This window comes from Jatropha curcas, chromosome 3, assembly GCF_041381405.1.
Source record: "Jatropha curcas cultivar XTBG-Jc1 chromosome 3, XTBG_Jcur_1.0, whole genome shotgun sequence".
NCBI classification, from domain to species: Eukaryota; Viridiplantae; Streptophyta; class Magnoliopsida; order Malpighiales; family Euphorbiaceae; genus Jatropha; species Jatropha curcas.
This window is the reverse complement of record NC_143153.1, coordinates 23,070,644-23,087,860: the sequence shown is the minus strand read 5'-3', so window position 1 is coordinate 23,087,860 and position 17,217 is coordinate 23,070,644. Positions and strand designations below refer to the sequence as shown.

At 37.7% G+C, this 17,217-nt stretch overlaps 1 pseudogene; it reads right to left on the bottom strand.

Moving 5' to 3' along the window:
• Positions 1-1,931: 1,931 nt before the first annotated feature.
• Positions 1,932-3,635, bottom strand: LOC149497735 (uncharacterized; annotated as a pseudogene).
• Between the last annotated feature and the right edge of the window lie 13,582 nt (positions 3,636-17,217).

Here is a 17,217-nt window from a genome sequence, read left to right as displayed (position 1 = left end):
TCACATCCATTTGATATAACATTAAGTTTTTAAAACATGCAAATGCACAAAGCATTCTAATGGCCTCAAGTCTAGCAACCGGAGCAAAAGTCTCATCAAAATCGATGCCCTCTTCTTGGTTGTAACCTTGAGCCACCAACCTTGCTTTGTTTCTCACAACATTACCTTGTTCATCAAGCTTATTTCTAAATAACCATTTAGTACCAATAACAGAGTGATTTTTAGGTCTAGAAACAAGTTTCCAAACTTGGTTTATTTCAAACAGATTTAGTTCTTCTTGCATGGCAATAATCCAATTTTCATCATTTTGAGCATCTTCTAAATTTTTAGGTTCTAATTGAGAAACAAAAGCAACATTACCAAAATATCTTCTAAGTTGAGCACTAGTCATCATCCTTTCTGAAGGGTTGTCAATGATATTCACTTGAGGATGATACTTGTGGAATCACCACTCTTTTGGTAAATCAGAATTCTCATTTTCTGTTTCTGGCATTTGACTTTCTGTTGCGTTCTGATCTTCATGTTCATTTTCTGGTTCAGCCTGATTTTCAACATTCTGCTCATTTTCTGGCTGTTCTAGTTGTTCTGATTGTTCATTCTGCTTTTCTTGATTGAAATCTACAACATCATCATCATTTTCTAATATTCTAGAAGTAGAATCAGATTCATCAAACACAACATGGATAGATTCTTCTACAACTAGAGTTTTCTTATTAAACACCCTATATGCTTTACTATTTTTAGAATATCCTAGAAAAATTCCTTCATAAGATTTAGCATCAAATTTAGCAAGATGATTTTTCTTATTATCTAGAATAAAACATTTACACCCAAAGATGTGAAAATAACCAATGTTTGGTTTTCTACCTTTGTATAGCTCATATGGAGTCTTTTTCAGTTTAGATCTTACCAATGCCCTATTTAGAATATAACAGGCAGTGTTAACTGCTTCTGCCCAGAAATACTTTGGTAAATTAGAATCGCTCAGCATTGTTCTGGCCATTTCCTGGAGTGTTCTATTCTTGCGTTCCACAACTCCATTCTGCTGGGGTGTTCTAGGTGCTGAGAAGTTATGGAAGATTCCTGATTCTTTGCAAAAAGCATCGAATTTCTGATTTTCAAATTCTCTTCCATGGTCACTTCTAATCGCAGAGATGTTGTATCCTTTCTCATTCTGTATTCTCTTGCAAAGATGAACAAATATGTTATATGACTCATCCTTATTTCTAAGAAGAGTGTCCAAGTGAATCTAGAGTAATCATCAATAATAACAAATGCATAAAATTTACCTCCAAGACTAGAAGGAGTAACAGGTCCAAATAAATCAAGGTGTAGCAATTCTAAAGGTCTAGAAGTAGAAACCATGCCCTTAGATTTGAAAGATGTTCTAATTTGTTTGCCCAATTGACAAGCATCACAAATGTGATCTTTTTCAAACTTTAGCTTGGGCAAACCACGAACCAAGTCCTTCTTAGACAGTTTAGAAATAAGGTGCATGCTTGCATGTCCAAGTCTTCTATGCCATAACCAACTAGAATTGTCAACAGAAACTAAGCAAATGTCTAGGTTATGCATATCAGAAAGATCAACTAGGTATATGTTCCCAAACCTTTTTCCAACAAATAAAGTTTTGTTATCATGCATGTTCTGAACTTCACAATAAGATGGTTCAAAGATCACTCTTCTATTTTTATCACAAATCTGACTAACACTTAACAAGTTATAATGTAATCGTTCTACTAAGCATACATCTTCTATTGAAGGATTAGAACCTACCACACCAATACCAACGATTTTACCTTTAGCTTTATCTCCAAAACTCACTGTACCTCCCTTTTTCTTTTCTAATCTGGTGAATTTCTTTCTATCACCAGTCATATGCCTAGAGCAAGCGCTGTCCATGTACCACATTTCTGTTTTTAGCTCACTCCTTAGGCACACCTGAAAAAATCACGCAGATTTAGGTACCCAACTCGTATTGGGTCCTGGAGGGTTAGTGGTAACAGGTGTATTCAACTTACTGTGATTTTTCTTTTTGTTGAGACTAACAGATTTTTCAAATTGCTTCTGATGTTCTAAAGTCGCAACATTAGAAATAGCATTTTTCGTATTAGAAACACGATTCTGTTTAGAAATGCTATTACAGTTAGAACTTGTCTTTTCTTTAGAAAACGATTCTGAAATTGACTTTAGAATTCTAATCTCAGTTTTCAAAGATTCATTTTCAGAATTCAGATTTTTACATTTTTCTTCAAAGTGTTTTAGATTTTCAGAAAATTTGTCATTGCAATCTTTAAGATCTTTAATCTCTACAATAAGATCTTTGCATGTAACTTCTTGATAAAAAGCATCTTTCAAATGATTACATTCAGTTTTCAATTTTCTGATGTCTTTCTTTAGAACTTTATGCTTTCTAACAAGCTTTTCAAATTCAGTGCAAAGGTTATTATAAGTATCTAGAAGATCACTTTCTGATTCAAGTTCAGAGATACTTACATTGCTTTCATCATGTTTTTGGCCTATTGCATTTGCTTCACTACTTTCAGCTTTCTGTGTTGAAGTCAGAGTTCTGATTTCCTTGGAGTCAGAATCAATAGTGGCCATTAGACAAATATTCACAGTTTCCTCCTGGTCACTTTGACTTTCAGAATTAGAATCGTCTGAGTCACTCCAAGCAGCTACAAATGCTTGCTTCAGCTTTTCTTTCTTTGACTTCTTTTTCAGCTTAGGACAATTAGGCTTGATATGGCCGGGCTTGTTGCACTCATAACAAACCACTTCAGAAAGTTCTTTCTTAGGCAAGTTGCTATTTTTAGGTGAAAAGTTCTTTTTGATAAACTTTTTTGTGGCCTTCCACCTTTTTTATAGAACTTCTTGAATCTCTTAGCAACAAGTGCTAAATCATCACTATCAAGATCAGAAGAACTTTCTTCACTAGAAACTACTTTCAAAGCCAGTCCTTTCTTTTTCTTATCTTCTACTGTCAAAGAGGATTTCATCTCTTCTGAAACAAGAGCTCCTATCAAATAATCATACGTTACAGGAGTTTCTTTATAGTTCATTACAGTTCCTATAGAATCCCATTTTTTAGGTAGAATTCTAAGGATTTTCTTAACAAGCTCATCTTCTAAAATTTCCTTTCCAAGAGTTCTCAAAGGGTTAACTATATTTGTAAATCTGGAATTTAGTTCAGCTATAGTCTCTCCCTCTTTCATACTAAACATTTCATATTCTCTCCAAAGGATATTAATTCTGGATTCCTTCACTCGATCAGTACCCTCATAAGTAACTCTAAGTTTTTCCTAGACTTCCGTTGCAGACTTACATCCAGAAACTTTGTTATATTCTGTTGGATCTAATGCATAGTGAAGAATATTAATGGCTTTTGCATTTATAGATATGTCATTCCAATCAGCATCATTATATTCTTCTTCTGTTTTTGGAACTCTTTCATTGTCAACAGTTTTCATAGGAATACGAGGACCGGTTATAACATTCCTCCAGCAATTTATATCAACTGATTTTATAAAGTTTTCCATTCTGGTTTTCCAATAAGAGTAATTAGAGCCATTGAACAGAGGTGGTCTAGAAATAGATTGACCTTCTAAAGATGTAAGAGGAAGTGGGGCTGCCATGGGATCTTTTCTCTCAAGCAGTTAAACTTTGGTAAGTCAAGAGCCAAGAGCTCTGATACCAGATTGTGGGTCCCGTTTATATATGGCACAACCCAAGAGGGGGGGTGAATTGGGTTTTCTAAAAATTTAACTTTCAAAAACAAAAATCAGAATTCTATTGCAGCGAAATTAGAAAGCATTTGTGAGAGATAGTTATCAAGTTTAGAACTTCCTCACAAAGCTTATTGCAAGATTAGAAAGACTCTGTGAAGAACAATTATTGCATTTAGAACTGCTTCACAAAGCTTAAGCAATTTTAGAATAACTCTGTGAAGGACAGCTATTGCGATTAGAACAGCTTCACAGAGCTTAAGCAATTTTAGAAAGACTCTGTAAACAACAGTTATTGCATTTTAGAACTGGTTCACAAAGCTTTAAGCAAGATTAGAAAACTGATTATAATTCAACTTGTGAATTACACTGAATATAGAAGGACAGATTAGAACTTGGTAAAATCACAATACAGAAATCCAGAGTTCTAATGTTCCACAGAGATAAAGCTTATTCACGATTAGAATCAGAAAGTCATTAACAACATCGCATTTCTAAACAGATTAACAGTTGCGTAAATAGAATATAATCAAGCAGAACTTCAGAAAGTAAAAGAAGATAAACACAGAGATTTATAGTGGTTCAGCACTAACTCGCCTACATCCACTCTCCAAGACGCATCTTGAGATCCTCCACTATGTTATCTCTTTTCAAGGGTAAGAGACAAACCAACAATACAAGGAAATAGATCAACACCTGGATCTAACCTTTAACCCACTAGATTTTCCAAAGGTTCTAGTTAACCTCAACCCATTCTGATTTTACAGAGATCAGAAACTCAAATCAAGACATTAGAATCTCACACAAGGAGAAGGTCGCTTGATAACCTATAACACCATAGCTTTTCACCTAAGCTATTACACAAAAGTTTTTCAAATAAAGAGCCTGTCTACAACAAATTACAAAATCTATATAGACAGAGAGAAATGCAAATATAAGCACAGGAAGAACAGAAAACGAATTTAGAAAACAGATTTAAAGATCAGAACTGTTCTTCAGAAAATGTTGTTAATAAATTTTCTTTTCTCTTAAAAATTTTTCTTGAAGCAAAGAGACGAAAAGAAATAGGGGGATTAAAGAGAGAGCTTTGAGAGATTTAAGCTTTAAACAATAGACTCATACTCTTTTGCAAAACCCAACTTTTTGAAAGAGAAAAGAGTTTTTATATGAAAAGATGATAGTCTCTTTTGAAGTTAACGTTGAGATTATTTTTGTTTTAATGAGCAATAAAGTTTCTGATGTTTTTTAAACTAACGAGGCAATGCATGAGTTGCAATTAAAAGGGCTGTTTGACCACATTTAATATTCACACATGCAAGGTTTGAAGATGAAAGGTTCAGTTTAGAAAACAGTGTAACATTTATATCAGAAACAGATAGCTGTATCAGAAACAGCAGCTGCATTAAATCAGAAACTGCTTTTTAGATCAGAAAATACTTTTTGCAGAATTTCATTTAATAGCTACCAAGAATATTTACTCCAAAGATATTTTAGATGGAAAAATGTGAAGAGTAAAGATTTTGGCTATATTCTCTTAATAAATTTATTCAAAAACATTTCAAAACAATTTTGACAGATATAAAATAAATTTGTGCTTATAATATCATTTACTCTCTATCCTACAATAATTTCCTAAGACTTATTATAATACTAACTAATAGAAAATATCTTCATTAATCTTCATAGTCTTCAAATAAAAATCTTGGGATGTAGGAACTTCATTTCTTCAATAACTTTCAATAATAATTTCTGCATAAAATAATATTAGCACATACAAGAATATTAAATTTATTTGTTTTGTATAATCATCAAAATCTCAAGATAAAATTGACCCTTGAGCCAACAGTTGCAGCTTCTTTTAACATGTTTGCTATGGGCACTGGGTTGATTAAGTTCAATGGATTGAACTATGCTGATTGGTCCGAACAAATCCATTATCAGTTAGGAGTTCTGGACTTGGATTTGGCATTAGTTTCTAAAAAGCCAGTAGCCATTACAGAGACCAGCACTGAAGTTGACAAGTCCCATTATGAGGCTTGGGAGCGGTCTAACAAGCTGAGCTTGAACTTAATGAGGATGACAATTGCTAAAAATGCTAAGCCATCAATGCCCAGAACAGACAATGCTAGAGAGTACATGCTGAAAATTAAGGAATACTCCCAATCGGACATAGCTGACAAGTCCATTGTCGGATCCTTGATGAGTGAATCCTTTTTAGTTCAATTTATTATTAACTCACTTCCTTTTGAGTTTGGTCAGTTCCAGCTGAATTACAACACCCTTAAGGAAAAATGGAACATTCAGGAAATCAAGGCCATGTTGATACAAGAGGAAGGGAGATTAAAGAAATTGAAGGAACACTCTATCAATCTCACATTTCATAATGGAGCTAGTAGCAGCAACAACAAATCAGGGAAGAAAGGCAAGAAAAGGGACAGTGCTCCAATGAAGGTTAATGAGGGCCAAATTCGTAAGGAATTGAAGTCCTACTTCTGTAGGAAGAATGGTCACTTCAAGAAGGACTGTCCTAAAAGGAAGATTTGGTTTGAAAAGAAAGATATACTTTATGTTTCAGTATGTTTTGAATCAAATCTTATTGAAGTGCCTAATAATACCTGTTGGTTAGATTCTGGTGCAACTACTCGTGTGTCTCATATTATACAGGGATTTCTTTTGATCCAACCCATAAACGAAACTGAAAATTTCCTATTCATGGGAAACAGAATGAAGGCATGAATAGAAGGAATTGTGACTTACAGATTGATCCTGGACACTGGTTGTTATCTAGATCTTAAAAAGTGTCTCTATGTTCCTGAATGTGCTAGAAATCTAGTTTCCGTAGGGAGGTTGGATAATGTTGGTTTCACTTTTAAGTTTTGTAATGGTATTTTTTCATTATACAAGCTTAAGTACTATTATGGTTCTGGTACTTTGATTGATGGTTTGTATCGTTTTAATCTTGATGCTGAATTTATTGAATCCCTGTTTAATGTTGAACATAATATAGGTATTAAACGTAGTGCACATAACGAATGTTCTGCTTTCTTGTGGCATCAAAGGTTAGGTCACATATCCAAAGAAAGGATTTTGAGGTTACTCAAAGGTGGAATCTTACCTCAATTAGATTTCACTGTGTTTTTGCCTATGAGATCCCAAACCCTGGAAGGACCTCGGAAAACATCTTTTATTATTTGAAATGAATTTGAAATGTGATTCTTATTTAAACAAATGGTGACAAAACCTTTTTGGATGTACGCGGTGCTGATAAATTAGTCTTATAAAACTTTTGAGTCGCCACCCATTATTTCGGCAATGGGACCGTTTCCAATTTTATTTTATAAAAGTAACTTCATTTAACCCAATTTTATTAAAGGCCAAATTATTTAGAAAACTAGTCAGGCGCACCAAGGCGAGTCTGGGTAAGGGAATTGGGTACATCGGCCCGTTGGAAGCCGACGCCCGGAAAGACCAGCCTCTTTTAACCTACAATTTCTAATTTATTTTAATTTAGAAAAGCCAATTTATTTTATTAAACCCAACCCGAATAAATCAAACCGAGTTCCTATGTGGAAAATTAATTAATCGTCCCAATTGGATTCATTCATTGCATTTATAACCATTCATAATCACATCCATCATCCACCCATAGCAAAAATAATTAAAGACCCGCTCTTGCCTTATGGTTAAAGGCAGGCCACAAACCGGATTTAAAATACAATTTAAACAATATAAATAATAAATCCTAAAATCTCAAAATCATAGTAAATTAACTTGTTTGATTTGATTAAAACACCATCTGCCCTTTATTAGTTATTTCTTGAATTAAAATTAAACATTTATTTAGTGACATGAAATTAAAATAAAAAATTTATTCTGGAACCCTAGAACAGTTGCGCCATGCAGCTGTTCTATGAAGAACAGTCGCGTGACGGAACTCTTAGTTATTATTCTGGAACCCTCAGAACAGTTGCGTCACGCAGCTGTTCTATGAAGAACAGTCGCGTGATGGAACTCTTAGTTATTATTCTGGAACCCTTAAAACAGTTGCGTCACGCAGCTGTTCTATGAAGAACAGTCGCGTGACGGAACTTTTAGTTGCGCGACGGAACTGTTCGTGACTTTACCAAAATTTCCAGATTCATCAATCATTTATTTAAAACATAATATTAAATAAAAACATAAACACGAAATAAAGATTACGCACACGAACAGTTCCGTCACGCAGGTGGTCCAGGCACAATCAACCTCTTTTGGACATGAACAGTTGCATCACGCAGGTAGTAGCTGCATGACACAGCTCCTCTGGTCTGTAACTAACTTTCAAACTACTCTTTTTACGTGTTCTTTTTATTAACAAATGTTTAATATAACTTAGAAACACTCAATAACAGGCAGAATGTTACTTAATCAAAACCAAACTAACCAAACACTAAGAAAACAAGATGTTTAACAAATAAATAACTAGAAAGATAAAGAGGAGAATTTAGAGAGTTACCTAACCCTCAAATTCGAGGATTGCATGTGGTTTAAATGATTTAAGGACAGAGCTTCACGATCCTAGAAGTGTTTGTTACTAAGTTTTAACAATAAAAGCTTTCTTTTCTTTCCTTTTCTCTCTTTTTCCCTTTTTTATGACTTTTCGCTTTTGTATTTTTAATCTATAATCTCTAAAGGCTTAATTTTCTTCAAGGTAACTCACTGGAGTTCCTGGAGAAAACCCTAGCCGCACTAAACTCTTAAAATCTCTCTGCGTTCAAAAATGCCAAAGTCTAGAGAAAAAAGTCCCATTTAAAACACAAAAAGTTGTATTTATATGGGTAGGGCAACAGAACAGAGCTGCGTCACGCAACTAACAGCTGCGTGACGGACCCAAGAGCTGCGTGACGCAGCTTACTTTTCGTACAGTTACCGCGTATCCATACAAACAGTGCATACCGTTACACGGGCCTGTCCAAGTGAGGTCATCCTGGTTAGAGTTGCGTGACGCAACTACTAGTGCCGTCACGCAACTTATAGCTGCGTGATGTAACCCCAGCGCAGGTCAGACTCCTTGAACCGGTTTGATTCAATTTTTGGTTTAAAAATGCTTCTGGTTTATCCTGATTCCTTATTCTGCATCCTCACATCATCGTTGGGTTAAGCGGGGCATAAAATCACGCGTCAATAGTTTGCCCCCCCACTTTATCATTAATTATATAAACGATTAATGTTAAAGTGGTCCATTGACGTGCCTTCAGTCTGGCAATCATCCTCAAAGCTCGGTTTGATCGGCTTGGAAAGATGTTGAGTTGACTTGATCATCTGGCCACCTACTCAGCTCGGTTTGATCGGCTTTCGTGGGCTCCAGTCGGATTGGTGACAACTTCCAAAACTTGGTCTGATGAAGATACCTTTGAGGCTCGGTTTGATCAGCTCGAAAGGTTTGGGTTGATTTGATCATCTGGCCACCTTCTCAGCTCGGTTTGATCGGCTTTTGTCGGCTCCAGTCGGATTGGTGACAACTTCCAAAACTTGATATGATGAAGATACCTTCTCAGCTCGGTTTGATCGGCTCGAAAGGTTTTGGGTTGATTTGATCATCTGGCCACCTTCTCAGCTCGGTTTGATCGGCTTTTGTCGGCTCCAGTCGGGTCGGTGACAACTTCTAAAATTCGATTTGATGAAGATACCATTCGAGGCTCAGTTTGATCGGCTCGAAAGGTTTTGCCCTGATTTGATCATCTGGCCACCTTCTCAGCTCGGTTTGATCGGCTTTCGTCGGCTCTAATCGGATCAGTAACGGCATTCAAAATTCGGTCTGATTAGATATGAAGATACCTTCGAGACTCGGTTTGATCGGCTCGAAAGGTTTTGCCCTGGTCAACTTCGCAATTCACCATCATTGACCGGGAGGAGAGTTCAAACAGCTTCGTAATACACCATCACTATTTGGGAGGTTGAAATTGTCCTGATCAGCTTCGCAATACACCATCACTAATCAGTAAGAGAATTGACTCGATCAGCTTCGCAATACACCATCACTAATTGAGAAAAATGATCTGAACAGCTTCAAAATACACCATCACAGTTCAGTAGGACCTATCGGCTTAAAAAAACATCATCGGTTGGCCTGAAAAATTGTTCACAAGAAAAAGAGCAATATCTGTATAGAAACAGACCTTGCCTTTTGTTAGAAAAAATGTTGGGACGTCACATGCCCCCATGTATTTAATTATAAAATAAAGGATTTGCATCAGGGCCAAAGATTATACTTTTGCCCCCAGTCTAGAATTCCGACCTAGGACAAAAAATATTAGCTTTTTTAGGCATACTTTTCAATATTTATTGTCAAAATTTGCTTTAATAATTTTGCAAAAATTTAGCAAAAAGAAAAATTTTGAGTCTGAATTTTCAGGTATACCCTTCCTGATGCAGTGTTTGAAAGAAAACTGACCTGAGGGTAATCTGGGCAATTTGATGCTCCTGCCCCCTGTGCGGTGAGTAGATAAAATTGCTGAAGTGTACGAGCCGCATACTGCCGCCAAATTGCTTAAGGGGGCCATTACAGGCTTTAGATGGACTGTACGAGCTTGAGAAAGGTTGATGGGCCTATGGCTTTGGGCTTGAAGATGGGCTTGAAGAGTTTAGATGGGCCCATTGCTTACTATAAGTAAGTTTCTTCTTAACCAATTCATTTTCACTTATCTCAAATCCTTAAGCTAACTGCAAATTCTCTGAACCTTCAACCAACCAAAATGTCTCAACTTCCTGAAATCCCTGCTTCCGCCTACATGCCGGAGATGGAGACCTTGGGGGCGATCCCGGATATCCCTACCTTCGAGGGTGAGCCGATGCCGGTCAGCCGGAATCCGCTGACGTCGGGGATGCGACCATTGCAGCTCCTCCCGTTACCGGGCATCGAATTCTCGGTCTGTTATGAGACTAGCCGGATGCGCAACTTTCAAACCGAGGTAAGTAAAATTTTTCTTCTTCTTTTTTGCTTGTGATTCGTAATGTGAGTAATTCCATTGAATTTTAGTATGTACATGCGTCGACAGTTGCGCCACGCAGGTAAGAGTCGTGTGACGTACCTGTTCCTGCGGGAACAGTTGCGTGATTGTGAACCCCTACCCCGAATATCATAGGCATGTGAATGCATGTGATTAAGGACAGAAATGCACGTGAGTGTGTGAGTCACCACCTTGTTTAATTATTTTAGGGTAAACTAGGAAAAAACCCTGAGTGACTCCAATTTTAATTAACCTAGTTACTAGATTAATTATCCCAATGTTTAAGGCACGGTCTACGAACCCGAGGTGGATCCCGAGACTATGTCATGCTGATGAACTAACCGATGAATGAAATGCTTTGCAGGGTGAATGATGGATTAATGAAATGTTTAAGTGATTTCGACTTGCCGCTCGGGGTTAAATCCCTAACGTGCCTACGTACTTCCGTTTGAATGGAAGATCAAAGTCAACGTAGTTCGATAGGCCTTCTTTGAAGGGCTTTGAAGGTGTATGCTTAATGCATGAGTGTGTGTATGCTTTGTGCATGTTTGTTTAGGCATTTTGCCAAAGGATCGATTGATTCGATTAGGCCTTCGTCGCCAAAAATGTTGGTTTTAAGGCATTTGTGCCAAAAACGGTTGTCGGGCGATTTGTCGCCAAAATTGATATTTGGGCTTATTATTGCCAAAAATGATGTTCGGGCTTATTATTGTCGAAGTGATTGATTTTAAGGCTTTTAGCCAAAATGTGTTGATTTAGGCAATCTGTTTGCCAAAATGATGTGATTGGGCGATTGTCGCCAGAATGATTGATTTTAAGGCCTTTGGCCAAAAAGTGTTGATTTAAGCAATTCGTTTGCTAAAATGTGTAATTTAGGCGATTGTCGCCAAAATGGTTGATTTTAGGGCCTTTGGCCGAAATGTGTCGATTTAGGCAACCTATTTGCCAAAATGATGTGATTGGGCGATTGTCGCCAAAATGATTGATTTTAAGGCCTTTGGCCAAAAGATTGATTAATTTAAGGCATTTTGCCAAAAAGTTCGATTTAAGCGATTTGTCGCTAGACAGTGGTTAATCTAATTTATAGGCAATTTGTTTACCAAAATTGATTAAACCGTAGGCAATTTGTTGCCAAAATGTGATTGATTAAACTGTAGGCAATTTGTTGCCAAAACGCGATTGATTAAGGCTTTTAGCCACAATTATTGATTAATTGGACTTTTAGCCAGATTTGTTCCAAATAAGGCGATTGAACCATAGTTATTAATTAACTAGATTCTTTTAGCCAATATTGTCGGATTTAAGTTTTAACGCCACGATTATTAATTAACCAGGCATTTAAACTTAATCGTGTTTAATTGAGACAGTTTATTTGTCTAAATGATGACGTGAATGCATTTATGCAGTTGTAGAATTATTAAGAGTAGAAGAGAAATATGCATGAAGTGCTAAAATTAAATGAGCAGAGTTTCGTTTGTGTACCTGATTTAATCGACGACCGCTTCTTAGCTCCAGATTAAGCTCCTCGTTTAGGAAATATTAATTAATTTTATTTTGTTTAATTTTAGTGACCAAGTATCACAATAAAAATGCAATAAAAATTAAATTAAATGCAAAAAGCGGTAAAAAAATCGCAAGGAGCGTGGGAGGGAGGAAGATAGTCCGTCAACACAGACAGGGGTGTCAAAATTGAAGAGGTAAGTGGCCTTTTATAGGCAAAAAATGGGTCGTCGGCGGTCCGGCGGCAAGTGCCGCGGTGCCGGCGGCAGGTGCCGCTGGTGCCGGTGGCAGGTGCCGCTGTGGCCGGAGCCACCGTGCTCGGCCGCGGTTACTTGGGCTTTTTCACTCCGGAGGAGTTTTCGGGAGTTCCGGGTCTCCGAAAAATATTCCGGGACCTGTTCCGTGATCGTTGCGACATTTCGGACGTTTTAAGTACCATATTGGCATACTTTCGGTAAGTTTCCAAAATGGCCTCCGGTCCGGCCGGATTGTTTGCAGTCCGGCAAAACTGGCTCTTTGGGCCATGTAAGTCAAATTTACTGTAGCAAAGTCAAACTAATTGGCATGGCACTGTTGCAGGCCGGACTGTTTGCAGTCCGAGAAAACTGGCTTTTTGAGCCTCAAAATTTGAGTATTCACAGTTGCCCCCCACTGGCTATCATAAAAATGATTTATGAGAGCCAGTGGCTGTCTGGAGGAGCAAATTTTGAGGATGGGCAGAGGAGGAAACCCCGGCGTTGGTTTTTTTTTTTTTTTTTTTTTTTTGAAATGAAATGATCAAATGCATGGATTTATGTTTGCAGCTTAAAGATGTTTTTGCCTCTTTGAGGACTTGAAAAGATGTTTTGCCTCTTAGAGGGCTTGAAAAGATGTTTTGCCTCTTAATGAGGGCTTGAAAAGATGTTTTGCCTTTTAGAGGGCTTGAAAAGATATTTTGCCTCTTAATGAGGGCTTGAAAAGTTATTTTGCCTCTTAATGAGGGCTTGAAAAGATGTTTTGCCTCTTGATGAGGGCTTGGAAAGATGTTTTGCCTCTTAGAGGACTTGAAAAGATGTTTTGCCTCTTGATGAGGGCTTGGAAAGATGTTTTGCCTCTTAGAGGACTTGAAAAGATGTTTTGCCTCTTAATGAGGGCTTGAAAAAGATATTTTGCCTCTTAATGAGGGCTTGAAAAGAGATTTTGCCTCTTAGAGGACTTGAAAGGATGTTTTGCCTCTTGATGAGGGCTTGAAAAGATATTTTGCCTCTTAGAGGACTTGAAAAGATGTTTTGCCTCTTAATAAGGGCTTGAAAAAGATATTTCGCCTCTTGATGAGGGCTTGAATAGAGATTTTGCCTCTTAGAGGACTTGAAAAGATGTTTTACCTCTTAATGAGGGCTTAAAAAGATGTTTTGCCTCTTAGAGGACTTGAAAAGATGTTTTTGCCTCTTAATGAGGGCTTGAAAAGAGATTTGTTTTATTTTTGTTTTTTTTTTTTCTTTGAGAACCAAAGGTCCACCTAAAGTCGAAATGATCAAATGTCTTGGTTTTGGATGAAAAACGGTTGGTTATTGGTTAGAGTTTCACCCTAGGTTTTATGTAGAAAAAGGTTAACCATTAACCGGGTTCTACCCTGGGTTTGTGTAAAAGAGATTGACGATGGTTGGGTTTCACCCTGGGTTGTGTATTTTTTTTTTTTTATAACACTTGCCCCTGAATCCGACTTGGAGGATTTTGCCCCTTGCTTGAGAGAATTGATGCCCTTATTAGCTGAAATAGAATTTCTTCTTAATGAAAGACTAAAAATTCTGTGATTACTTTTGTGATGGGAGAATGGTGAAGGTTCTTATCACTTCTTGCCCCCAGAATGGTGCTGACCATGGAATACCTGAAAACATTGGTGTTGTACTTGTCCAATCGATTGAGGAATCAAAGAGAACAAAGCCACTTATATGACTCGAGGAAACAGACAATGTGGATGACATCGCTCGTCTGAAAGGATCGAAGAAACGATGGTCCGAGTGGAGACGAGGTATTAAAGAATTACCTCTCAACGATTATGTTTGACATTTTTCAGGGTCTTTTTGGAAACCCCGGGGATTGAATTGACATTTTCCTCTCTCTCTTTTTTCGAGGAATGACTCAAAGAGTAACGCTTTCAAAATGAACTTTTGAGAATGACTCGATTTTTGTGACTCGTAGTGGAATGACCACTAGTGATGGAGACTCGATTTAGAGACTCGATTTAGACTCAAATTTTTCTTGTATTGAATTTTGACTCGAAGGGATTCAGTGGTTCCTGGAAAAAATGATTTATATACTCCTGAGAAGACCTTTGAAAGCACCTTTTTTTTTTTTTCTTTTTGCCTTAACTTTTGCCTAGTAGCCGCCCTTTTGGGTCTTCGACTCTAGCAGACTCTTTGCCCTAACTTTTGCCTAGACCGCCCTTTCGGGTTTTCAGCCTAGCGGACTCAATTCTTGCCTGAAGCCGCCCTTTCGGGTTTTCGACTCCAGCTTTTATTTTTCTTTTCTTCTCTTTTCTTTATTATTTTTATTATTATATTTTTTTTTTATTGGCAAAGAGAAAATGCTTTTTATAATGCAGACTTATGTTTGTGACCGCGCCTTTGTGGCTGCCTACGTATCTCCAAGAACTCTTCGGGGGATGGGGAGAATCAGGTCTTTCGTAGTTCCTTCTGGGATGCGAACTTCGTGCTCGGCTGGTGCGGAATTCATCTCCGGCTTGATGTTAGTGCGGAATTCCTTTCCGTCTTGGTGCGGAATTTATTTCCGACTTGCTGTTTTTGCGGGATTCCTTCCCGACTTGATGTCTTTGCGGGATTCCTTCCCGGCTTGATGTTGATACAGAATTCATTTCTGACTTGATTTCTTCGCGGGATTCCTTCCCGGCTTGATGTCTTTGCTGGATTCCTTCTCGACTTGATGTCTTTGCGGGATTCCTTCCCGGCTTGATGTTGATGCAGAATTCATTTCTGGCTTGATTTCGTCGCGGGATTCCTTCCCGGCTTGATGTCTTTACGAGATTCATTCCCGACTTGATGTTGATGCAGAATTCATTTCTGGCTTGATTTCGTCGCGGGATTCCTTCCCGGCTTGATGTCTTTATGAGATTCATTCCCGACTTGATGTTGATGCAGAATTCATTTCTGGCTTGATGTCGTCGCGGGATTCCTTCCCGGCTTGATGTCTTTACGAGATTCATTCCCGACTTGATGTTGATGCAGAATTCATTTCTGGCTTGATGTCGTCGCGGGATTCCTTCCCGGCTTGATGTCTTTACGAGATTCATTCCCGACTTGATGTTGATGCAGAATTCATTTCTGGCTTGATTTCTTCGCGGGATTTCTTCCCGGCTTGATGTCCTTACGAGATTCATTCCCGACTTTGATGATATTGAATCAACTTATTGACTCGAGCTCTAGGCGAATCTGACTTTGTTGTTGTAGTGGTTTTACCACTGGTTGACTGAAATATGACTTGTATTCATCACAAAGAGTTTTGAATACCCACATTGTGGTGGTAACTTGAGTGGCTTGAGTGTTGAAGAAGCTTTTATGCTTTGAGCTTGTGGCTTCACCATGTTTGAATTCTTGAGGTTAATTTGATTCTTTTTCTTGAACTTTATCTTCCTCTGAATTTGAAACTTATTTCCTCAATGGTTCTCCTCTCCATAAGGAATTTTGAGGAGACTCTTCCTTTTCCTTGTTTTGAGAAATGGTCCTTGTTTACAAGGACACTTGTACTTGTGCCATGCTTGGCGCTTGATTTTCAAGGTGTTTGTTGTCATCCAATTTGTGGAAATGACTGCTTCTTTTAACTTGCTTTTTCAAAAATGTGAGCAGCCGCTTGGTCTTTGTCCTTATGGCTGAAATGATTTGTCATCTACCCTTGATGGGCTTGAATTTAATGGAGAGCTTGTAGTTGACCCGTTTTTGACAACTTGATTTCCTGTAGCTTTGTCCTTGATTTCTTTCTTTCGTGCAGAAATTCCTTTTGACCCATTTTTTTTCTTTGGCTTGTTTGCTTCCTTTTGACCAGGGGTTCCTTTCGTCCCGTTTTTCCTTTTGCTTGCTTAGAAGCAGCCTCTCCATAAAGAATTTCGAGGCAACTTGATTCTGAGATGACTTGAGTAGTGTATGGATAGCATTGCGACTTAGTGCAGACCCAACCCAATTCCAAACATAACTTCTTTATTCTGTCGCTTTTAAACTCAAAATTCAGACACCTCTCTGTCGGAGCATCTTCCATTCCTGGGTTTTCGGAGAAACCATTCTGGCCCTAACCCCTTCAATCGGCTTTACCTCGGTACTGTTTGAAGTCTTGCATACCCTTTTGCTGGATCCTTTCCATGATTACCCTTCAAAACTTCCCTTTTAAAGGTGCTTCTTAGGATGCCCCCAGCTTTGATTGATGCAGAGCAAATGAATGCATTTTTCTTTGCCAATTTTTATTATCTTTTTTTTGTCATCATTTTCTTTCAATTATTATTTTTTTTTTCGATTTTTTTTTGTGCTTTCACAGGAAAAGATAGAGAGAGAGTATAAACATGATTGGAACGTAAACTGATCCCTTTTTATTGATAAGACAAAATTTGTGTACAAAAGACACTTAGATTTACAAATTTGAATTGAATGAAAACTTGAATGGAAATGAAAATGAAAAGAAAAAGAACTAGACCCTAAAAGATAGACTCTAGGTGGACTGTGATGGACTAGGATTGAATTGACTGTAGTGACTTCGTTCTTCTCGATGCTTAAATCGATCAGACAGGTTGTTGATGGACTTGAACAATTCCTTTGTTCTTTTGGAGGTTTGATCTCAACCTTCTCAGACACAAACTTCATTCATTTCTAAGAAAAGTTCGAAAGGATCGAAAGATTCTTGTTCAGCAATTTTTTTTTTTTTGCATTAATCCCATGGTTAGGCAAGGGATTGGTTGATGTTCAGCTTGCTCTTGGGGATGATGGACCCATTGTCAACCAGGTCTTGTAGATGATTTTTCA